Genomic DNA, 12,253 nt, shown 5'->3' with positions numbered 1-12,253 from the left:
ATGGATACATTGTTAAATATTGTTTATTTTTATTTCACATGGATACATTGTTAAATATTGTTTATATTTTATATCACATGGATACATTGTTAAATATTGTTTTTTTTTATTTCACATGGATACATTGTTAAATATTGTTTATTTTTTATTTCACATGGATACATTGTTAAATATTGTTTATTTTTTATTTCACATGGATACATTGTTAAATATTGTTTATTTTTATTTCACATGGATACATTGTTAAATATTGTTTATTTTTTATTTCACATGGATACATTGTTAAATATTGTTTATTTTTTATTTCACATGGATACATTGTTAAATATTGTTTATTTTTTATTTCACATGGATACATTGTTAAATATTGTTTATTTTTTATTTCACATGGATACATTGTTAAATATTGTTTGTTTTTATTTCACATGGATACATTGTTAAATATTGTTTGTTTTTATTTCACATGGATACATTGTTAAATATTGTTTATTTTTTATTTCACATGGATACATTGTTAAATATTGTTTATTTTTTATTTCACATAGATACATTGTTAAATATTGTTTATTTTTTATTTCACATGGATACATTGTTAAATATTGTTTATTTTCTATTTCACATGGATACATTGTTAAATATTGTTTGTTTTTATTTCACATGCATACATTGTTAAATATTGTTTATTTTTATTTCACATGCATACATTGTTAAATATTGTTTATTTTTTATTTCACATGGATACATTGTTAAATATTGTTTATTTTTTATTTCACATGGATACATTGTTAAATATTGTTTATTTTTATTTCACATGGATACATTGTTAAATATTGTTTATTTTTTATTTCACATGGATACATTGTTAAATATTGTTTATTTTTTATTTCACATGGATACATTGTTAAATATTGTTTGTTTTTATTTCACATGGATACATTGTTAAATATTGTTTGTTTTTATTTCACATGGATACATTGTTAAATATTGTTTGTTTTTATTTCACATGGATACATTGTTAAATATTGTTTATTTTTTATTTCACATGGATACATTGTTAAATATTGTTTATTTTTACATGGATACATTGTTAAATATTGTTTATTTTTTATTTCACATGGATACATTGTTAAATATTGTTTATTTTTTATTTCACATGGATACATTGTTAAATATTGTTTATTTTTTATTTCACATGGATACATTGTTAAATATTGTTTATTTTTATTTCACATGGATACATTGTTAAATATTGTTTATTTTTTATTTCACATGGATACATTGTTAAATATTGTTTATTTTTTTATTTCACATGGATACATTGTTAAATATTGTACATTGTTAAATATTTTTTATTTCACATGGATACATTGTTAAATATTTTTTATTTTTATTTCACATGGATACATTGTTAAATATTGTTTATTTTTATTTCACATGGATACATTGTTAAATATTGTTTATTTTTTATTTCACATGGATACATTGTTAAATATTGTTTATTTTTATTTCACATGCATACATTGTTAAATATTTTTTATTTTTTATTTCACATGGATACATTGTTAAATATTGTTTATTTTTTATTTCACATGGATACATTGTTAAATATTGTTTATTTTTTATTTCACATGGATACATTGTTAAATATTGTTTATTTTTTTATTTCACATGGATACATTGTTAAATATTGTTTATTTTTTATTTCACATGGATACATTGTTAAATATTGTTTATTTTTTATTTCACATGGATACATTGTTAAATATTGTTTATTTTTTATTTCACATGGATACATTGTTAAATATTGTTTATTTTTTATTTCACATGGATACATTGTTAAATATTGTTTATTTTTTTATTTCACATGGATACATTGTTAAATATTGTTTATTTTTTTTCACATGGATACATTGTTAAATATTGTTTATTTTTTATTTCACATGGATACATTGTTAAATATTGTTTAACATGGATACATTGTTAAATATTGTTTATTTTTTATTTCACATGGATACATTGTTAAATATTGTTTATTTTTATTTCACATGGATACATTGTTAAATATTGTTTGTTTTTATTTCACATAGATACATTGTTAAATATTGTTTGTTTTTATTTCACATAGATACATTGTTAAATATTGTTTATTTTTTATTTCACATGGTTAAATATTTGTTAACATATACATTGTTAAATATTTTTTTTTTATTTCACATGGATACATTGTTAAATATTGTTTATTTTTTTTTCACATGGATACATTGTTAAATATTGTTTATTTTTTATTTCACATGGATACATTGTTAAATATTGTTTATTTTTTATTTCACATGGATACATTGTTAAATATTGTTTATTTTTTATTTCACATGGATACATTGTTAAATATTGTTTATTTTTTATTTCACATGCATACATTGTTAAATATTGTTTATTTTTATTTCACATGCATACATTGTTAAATATTGTTTATTTTTTATTTCACATGGATACATTGTTAAATATTGTTTATTTTTTATTTCACATGGATACATTGTTAAATATTGTTTATTTTTATTTCACATGGATACATTGTTAAATATTGTTTATTTTTTATTTCACATGGATACATTGTTAAATATTGTTTATTTTTATTTCACATGGATACATTGTTAAATATTGTTTATTTTTTATTTCACATGCATACATTGTTAAATATTGTTTATTTTTTATTTCACATGCATACATTGTTAAATATTGTTTATTTTTATTTCACATGGATACATTGTTAAATATTGTTTATTTTAAATATTGTTTATTTTATTTCACATGGATACATTGTTAAATATTGTTTATTTTTTGGATTTCACATGGATACATTGTTAAATATTGTTTGTTTTTATTTCACATGGATACATTGTTAAATATTGTTTATTTTTATTTCACATGGATACATTGTTAAATATTGTTTATTTTTTATTTCACATGGATACATTGTTAAATATTGTTTATTTTTTATTTCACATGGATACATTGTTAAATATTGTTTATTTTTATTTCACATGCATACATTGTTAAATATTGTTTATTTTTTATTTCACATGCATACATTGTTAAATATTGTTTATTTTTATTTCACATGCATACATTGTTAAATATTGTTTATTTTTATTTCACATGGATACATTGTTAAATATTGTTTATTTTTTTTATTTCACATGGATACATTGTTAAATATTGTTTATTTTTATTTCACATGGATACATTGTTAAATATTGTTTGTTTTTATTTCACATAGATACATTGTTAAATATTGTTTGTTTTTATTTCACATGGATACATTGTTAAATATTGTTTGTTTTTATTTCACATGGATACATTGTTAAATATTGTTTATTTTTTATTTCACATGGATACATTGTTAAATATTGTTTATTTTTTATTTCACATGGATACATTGTTAAATATTGTTTATTTTTTATTTCACATGGATACATTGTTAAATATTGTTTATTTTTTATTTCACATGGATACATTGTTAAATATTGTTTATTTTTTTTTTTTCACATGGATACATTGTTATATTGTTTATTTTTAATGGATACATTGTTTATTTTTTATTTCACATGGATACATTGTTAAATATTGTTTATTTTTTTTTATTTCACATGGATACATTGTTAAATATTGTTTATTTTTTTTATTTCACATGGATACATTGTTAAATATTGTTTATTTTTTATTTCACATGGATACATTGTTAAATATTGTTTATTTTTTATTTCACATGGATACATTGTTAAATATTGTTTATTTTTTTTTTTTCACATGGATACATTGTTAAATATTGTTTATTTTTTATTTCACATGGATACATTGTTAAATATTGTTTATTTTTTATTTCACATGGATACATTGTTAAATATTGTTTATTTTTTATTTCACATGGATACATTGTTAAATATTGTTTATTTTTTATTTCACATGGATACATTGTTAAATATTGTTTATTTTTATTTCACATGGATACATTGTTAAATATTGTTTATTTTTTATTTCACATGGATACATTGTTAAATATTGTTTATTTTTTTATTTCACATGGATACATTGTTAAATATTGTTTATTTTTTATTTCACATGGATACATTGTTAAATATTGTTTATCTTTTATTTCACATGAATACATTGTTAAATATTGTTTATTTTTATTCAATATACACAAATTGTTAAATATGTTTTATTTTTTATTTCACATGGATACATTGTTAAATATTGTTTATTTTTATTTCACATGGATACATTGTTAAATATTGTTTATTTTTTATTTCACATGGATACATTGTTAAATATTGTTTATTTTTATTTCACATGGATACATTGTTAAATATTGTTTTTTTTTATATTTCACATGGATACATTGTTAAATATTGTTTATTTTTATTTCACATGGATACATTGTTAAACATTGTTTATTTTACATTTCACATGGATACATTGTTAAATATTGTTTATTTTTTATTTCACATGGATACATTGTTAAATATTGTTTATTTTTTATTTCACATGGATACATTGTTAAATATTGTTTATTTTTTTATTTCACATGGATACATTGTTAAATATTGTTTATTTTTATTTCACATGCATACATTGTTAAATATTGTTTATTTTTTATTTCACATGCATACATTGTTAAATATTGTTTATTTTTATTTCACATGGATACATTGTTAAATATTGTTTATTTTTTATTTCACATGGATACATTGTTAAATATTGTTTATTTTTTATTTCACATGGATACATTGTTAAATATTGTTTATTTTTTATTTCACATGGATACATTGTTAAATATTGTTTATTTTTTTATTTCACATGGATACATTGTTAAATATTGTTTATTTTTTATTTCACATGGATACATTGTTAAATATTGTTTATCTTTTATTTCACATGGATACATTGTTAAATATTGTTTATTTTTTTTATTTCACATGGATACATTGTTAAATATTGTTTATTTTTTTTTTCACATGGATACATTGTTAAATATTGTTTATTTTTTATTTCACATGGATACATTGTTAAATATTGTTTGTTTTTATTTCACATGGATACATTGTTAAATATTGTTTATTTTTATTTCACATGGATACATTGTTAAATATTGTTTATTTTTTATTTCACATGGATACATTGTTAAATATTGTTTTTTTTTATTTCACATGGATACATTGTTAAATATTGTTTATTTTTTATTTCACATGGATACATTGTTAAATATTGTTTATTTTTTATTTCACATGGATACATTGTTAAATATTGTTATACATGGATACATTGTTAAATATTGTTTATTTTTATTTCACATGGATACATTGTTAAATATTGTTTATTTTTTATTTCACATGGATACATTGTTAAATATTGTTTATTTTTATTTCACATGGATACATTGTTAAATATTGTTTGTTTTTATTTCACATGGATACATTGTTAAATATTGTTTATTTTTTATTTCACATGGATACATTGTTAAATATTGTTTATTTTTATTTCACATGGATACATTGTTAAATATTGTTTATTTTTTATTTCACATGGATACATTGTTAAATATTGTTTATTTTTTATTTCACATGGATACATTGTTAAATATTGTTTATTTTTTATTTCACATGGATACATTGTTAAATATTGTTTATTTTTATTTCACATGGATACATTGTTAAATATTGTTTATTTTTTATTTCACATGGATACATTGTTAAATATTGTTTATTTTTTATTTCACATGGATACATTGTTAAATATTGTTTATTTTTTATTTCACATGGATACATTGTTAAATATTGTTTTTTTTTTATTTCACATGGATACATTGTTAAATATTGTTTATTTTTTATTTCACATGGATACATTGTTAAATATTGTTTATTTTTATTTCACATGGATACATTGTTAAATATTGTTTATTTTTTATTTCACATGGATACATTGTTAAATATTGTTTATTTTTATTTCACATGGATACATTGTTAAATATTGTTTATTTTTTATTTCACATGGATACATTGTTAAATATTGTTTATTTTTTATTTCACATGCATACATTGTTAAATATTGTTTATTTTTTATTTCACATGGATACATTGTTAAATATTGTTTATTTTTTATTTCACATGGATACATTGTTAAATATTGTTTATTTTTTATTTCACATGCATACATTGTTAAATATTGTTTATTTTTATTTCACATGGATACATTGTTAAATATTGTTTATTTTTTATTTCACATGGATACATTGTTAAATATTGTTTATTTTTATTTCACATGGATACATTGTTAAATATTGTTTATTTTTTTATTTCTCATGGATACATTGTTAAATATTTTTATTTCACATGGATACATTGTTAAATATTGTTTATTTTTTATTTCACATGGATACATTGTTAAATATTGTTTATTTTTTATTTCACATGGATACATTGTTAAATATTGTTTATTTTTTATTTCACATGGATACATTGTTAAATATTGTTTATCTTTTATTTCACATGCATACATTGTTAAATATTGTTTATTTTTTATTTCACATGCATACATTGTTAAATATTGTTTATTTTTTATTTCACATGCATACATTGTTAAATATTGTTTATTTTTATTTCACATGGATACATTGTTAAATATTGTTTATTTTTTATTTCACATGGATACATTGTTAAATATTGTTTATTTTTTTATTTCACATGGATACATTGTTAAATATTGTTTATTTTTATTTCACATGGATACATTGTTAAATATTGTTTATTTTTTATTTCACATGGATACATTGTTAAATATTGTTTATTTTTTATTTCACATGGATACATTGTTAAATATTGTTTATTTTTTATTTCACATGGATACATTGTTAAATATTGTTTATTTTTTATTTCACATGGATACATTGTTAAATATTGTTTATTTTTATTTCACATGGATACATTGTTAAATATTTGTTTATTTTTATTTCACATGGATACATTGTTAAATATTGTTTATTTTTTATTTCACATGGATACATTGTTAAATATTGTTTATTTTTATTTCACATGGATACATTGTTAAATATTGTTTATTTTTTATTTCACATGGATACATTGTTAAATATTGTTTATTTTTATTTCACATGGATACATTGTTAAATATTGTTTATTTTTTATTTCACATGGATACATTGTTAAATATTGTTTATTTTTTATTTCACATGGATACATTGTTAAATATTGTTTATTTTTATTTCACATGGATACATTGTAAATATTGTTTGTTTTTATTTCACATAGATACATTGTTAAATATTGTTTATTTTTTATTTCACATGGATACATTGTTAAATATTGTTTATTTTTTATTTCACATGGATACATTGTTAAATATTGTTTATTTTTTATTTCACATGGATACATTGTTAAATATTGTTTTTTTTTATTTCACATGGATACATTGTTAAATATTGTTTGTTTTTATTTCACATAGATACATTGTTAAATATTGTTTATTTTTTATTTCACATGGATACATTGTTAAATATTGTTTATTTTTTATTTCACATGGATACATTGTTAAATATTGTTTATTTTTTTTATTTCACATGGATATTGTTAAATATTGTTTATCTTTTATTTCACATGCATACATTGTTAAATATTGTTTATTTTTTATTTAATATACACAAATTGTTAAATATTTTTTATTTTTATTTCACATGGATACATTGTTAAATATTGTTTATTTTTTTTTATTTCACATGGATACATTGTTAAATATTGTTTATTTTTATTTCACATGGATACATTGTTAAATATTGTTTATTTTTTATTTCACATGGATACATTGTTAAATATTGTTTATTTTTATTTCACATGGATACATTGTTAAATATTGTTTATTTTTATTTCACATGGATACATTGTTAAATATTGTTTATTTTTTATTTCACATGGATACATTGTTAAATATTGTTTATTTTTTATTTCACATGGATACATTGTTAAATATTGTTTATTTTTTATTTCACATGGATACATTGTTAAATATTGTTTATTTTTTATTTCACATGGATACATTGTTTATTTTTTATTTAATATACCCACATTGTTAAAAATTTTTATTTTTTATTTCACATGGATACATTGTTAAATATTGTTTGTTTTTATTTCACATGGATACATTGTTAAATATTGTTTATTTTTTATTTCACATGGATACATTGTTAAATATTGTTTATTTTTTATTTCACATGGATACATTGTTAAATATTGTTTATTTTTTATTTCACATGGATACATTGTTAAATATTGTTTATTTTTTATTTCACATGGATACATTGTTAAATATTGTTTATTTTTTATTTCACATGGATACATTGTTAAATATTGTTTATTTTTATTTCACATGGATACATTGTTAAATATTGTTTATTTTTATTTCACATGGATACATTGTTAAATATTGTTTATTTTTTATTTCACATGGATACATTGTTAAATATTGTTTATTTTTATTTCACATGGATACATTGTTAAATATTGTTTGTTTTTATTTCACATAGATACATTGTTAAATATTGTTTATTTTTTATTTCACATGGATACATTGTTAAATATTGTTTATTTTTTATTTCACATGGATACATTGTTAAATATTGTTTATTTTTTATTTCACATGGATACATTGTTAAATATTGTTTATTTTTTATTTCACATGGATACATTGTTAAATATTGTTTATTTTTTTATTTCACATGGATACATTGTTAAATATTGTTTATTTTTATTTCACATGGATACATTGTTAAATATTGTTTATTTTTATTTCACATGGATACATTGTTAAATATTGTTTATTTTTTATTTCACATGGATACATTGTTAAATATTGTTTATTTTTATTTCACATGGATACATTGTTAAATATTGTTTATTTTTTATTTCACATGGATACATTGTTAAATATTGTTTATTTTTTATTTCACATGGATACATTGTTAAATATTGTTTATTTTTTATTTCACATGGATACATTGTTAAATATTGTTTATTTTTATTTCACATGGATACATTGTTAAATATTGTTTATTTTTTATTTCACATGGATACATTGTTAAATATTGTTTATTTTTTATTTCACATGGATACATTGTTAAATATTGTTTATTTTTATTTCACATGGATACATTGTTAAATATTGTTTATTTTTTTATTTCACATGGATACATTGTTAAATATTGTTTATTTTTTATTTCACATGCATACATTGTTAAATATTGTTTATTTTTATTTCACATGCATACATTGTTAAATATTGTTTATTTTTTATTTCACATGCATACATTGTTAAATATTGTTTATTTTTTATTTCACATGGATACATTGTTAAATATTGTTTATTTTTTATTTCACATGGATACATTGTTAAATATTGTTTATTTTTTATTTCATTTCACATGGATACATTGTTAAATATTGTTTATTTTTATTTCACATGGATACATTGTTAAATATTGTTTATTTTTTATTTCACATGGATACATTGTTAAATATTGTTTATTTTTTATTTCACATGGATACATTGTTAAATATTGTTTATTTTTTATTTCACATGGATACATTGTTAAATATTGTTTATTTTTTATTTCACATGGATACATTGTTAAATATTGTTTATTTTTTATTTCACATGGATACATTGTTAAATATTGTTTTTTTTTTTACATTGTTAAATATTGTTTATTTTTTATGGATACATTGTTAAATATTGTTTATTTTTTATTTCACATGGATACATTGTTAAATATTGTTTATTTTCTATTTCACATGGATACATTGTTAAATATTGTTTGTTTTTATTTCACATGGATACATTGTTAAATATTGTTTGTTTTTATTTCACATGGATACATTGTTAAATATTGTTTATTTTTTATTTCACATGGATACATTGTTAAATATTGTTTATTTTTATTTCACATGGATACATTGTTAAATATTGTTTATTTTTTATTTCACATGGATACATTGTTAAATATTGTTTATTTTTTATTTCACATGGATACATTGTTAAATATTGTTTATTTTTTTATTTCACATGGATACATTGTTAAATATTGTTTATTTTTTATTTCACATGGATACATTGTTAAATATTTTTATTTTTTATTTCACATGGATACATTGTTAAATATTGTTTATTTTATTTCACATGGATACATTGTTAAATATTGTTTATTTTTATTTCACATGGATACATTGTTAAATATTGTTTATTTTTTATTTCACATGGATACATTGTTAAATATTGTTTATTTTTTATTTCACATGGATACATTGTTAAATATTGTTTATTTTTTATTTCACATGGATACATTGTTAAATATTGTTTGTTTTTATTTCACATGGATACATTGTTAAATATTGTTTATTTTTTATTTCACATGGATACATTGTTAAATATTGTTTATTTTTTATTTCACATGGATACATTGTTAAATATTGTTTATTTTTATTTCACATGGATACATTGTTAAATATTGTTTATTTTTTATTTCACATGGATACATTGTTAAATATTGTTTATTTTTTATTTCACATGGATACATTGTTAAATATTGTTTATTTTTTGTTATTTCACAAAGATACATTGTTAAATATTGTTTATTTTTTATTTCACATGGATACATTGTTAAATATTGTTTATTTTTATTTCACATAGATACATTGTTAAATATTGTTTATTTTTTATTTCACATGGATACATTGTTAAATATTGTTTATTTTCTATTTCACATGGATACATTGTTAAATATTTGTTTATTTTTATTTTTTATTTCACATGGATTCATTGTTAAATATTTTTTATTTTTATTTCACATGGATACATTGTTAAATATTGTTTATTTTTTTATTTCACATGGATACATTGTTAAATATTGTTTATTTTTTATTTCACATGCATACATTGTTAAATATTGTTTATTTTTTATTTCACATGGATACATTGTTAAATATTGTTTATTTTTTATTTCACATGGATACATTGTTAAATATTGTTTATTTTTTATTTCACATGGATACATTGTTAAATATTGTTTATTTTTTATTTCACATGGATACATTGTTAAATATTGTTTATTTTTTATTTCACATGGATACATTGTTAAATATTGTTTATTTTTTATTTCACATGGATACATTGTTAAATATTGTTTATTTTTTATTTCACATGGATACATTGTTAAATATTGTTTATTTTTTATTTCACATGGATACATTGTTAAATATTGTTTATTTTTATTTCACATGGATACATTGTTAAATATTGTTTATTTTTTATTTCACATGGATACATTGTTAAATATTGTTTATTTTTATTTCACATGGATACATTGTTAAATATTGTTTGTTTTTATTTCACATGGATACATTGTTAAATATTGTTTATTTTTTATTTCACATGGATACATTGTTAAATATTGTTTATTTTTTATTTCACATGGATACATTGTTAAATATTGTTTATTTTTATTTCACATGGATACATTGTTAAATATTGTTTGTTTTTATTTCACATAGATACATTGTTAAATATTGTTTATTTTTATTTCACATGGATACATTGTTAAATATTGTTTATTTTTTATTTCACATGGATACATTGTTAAATATTGTTTATTTTTTTCACATGGATACATTGTTAAATATTGTTTATCTTTTATTTCACATGAATACATTGTTAAATATTGTTTATTTTTATTTCACATGGATACATTGTTAAATATTGTTTATTTTTATTTCACATGGATACATTGTTAAATATTGTTTATTTTTTATTTCACATGGATACATTGTTAAATATTGTTTATTTTTATTTCACATGGATACATTGTTAAATATTGTTTATTTTTTATTTCACATGGATACATTGTTAAATATTGTTTATTTTTTATTTCACATGGATACATTGTTAAATATTGTTTATTTTTTATTTCACATGGATACATTGTTAAATATTGTTTATTTTTTATTTCACATGGATACATTGTTAAATATTGTTTATTTTTTATTTCACATGGATACATTGTTAAATATTGTTTATTTTTTATTTCACATGGATACATTGTTAAATATTGTTTATTTTTTATTTCACATGGATACATTGTTAAATATTGTTTATTTTTTATTTCACATGGATACATTGTTAAATATTGTTTATTTTT

The sequence above is a fragment of the Tachypleus tridentatus genome, chromosome 7, assembly GCF_004210375.1.
Source record: "Tachypleus tridentatus isolate NWPU-2018 chromosome 7, ASM421037v1, whole genome shotgun sequence".
In the NCBI taxonomy this organism is placed as follows: domain Eukaryota; kingdom Metazoa; phylum Arthropoda; class Merostomata; order Xiphosura; family Limulidae; genus Tachypleus; species Tachypleus tridentatus.
Note: the sequence above shows the minus strand (reverse complement) of the source record.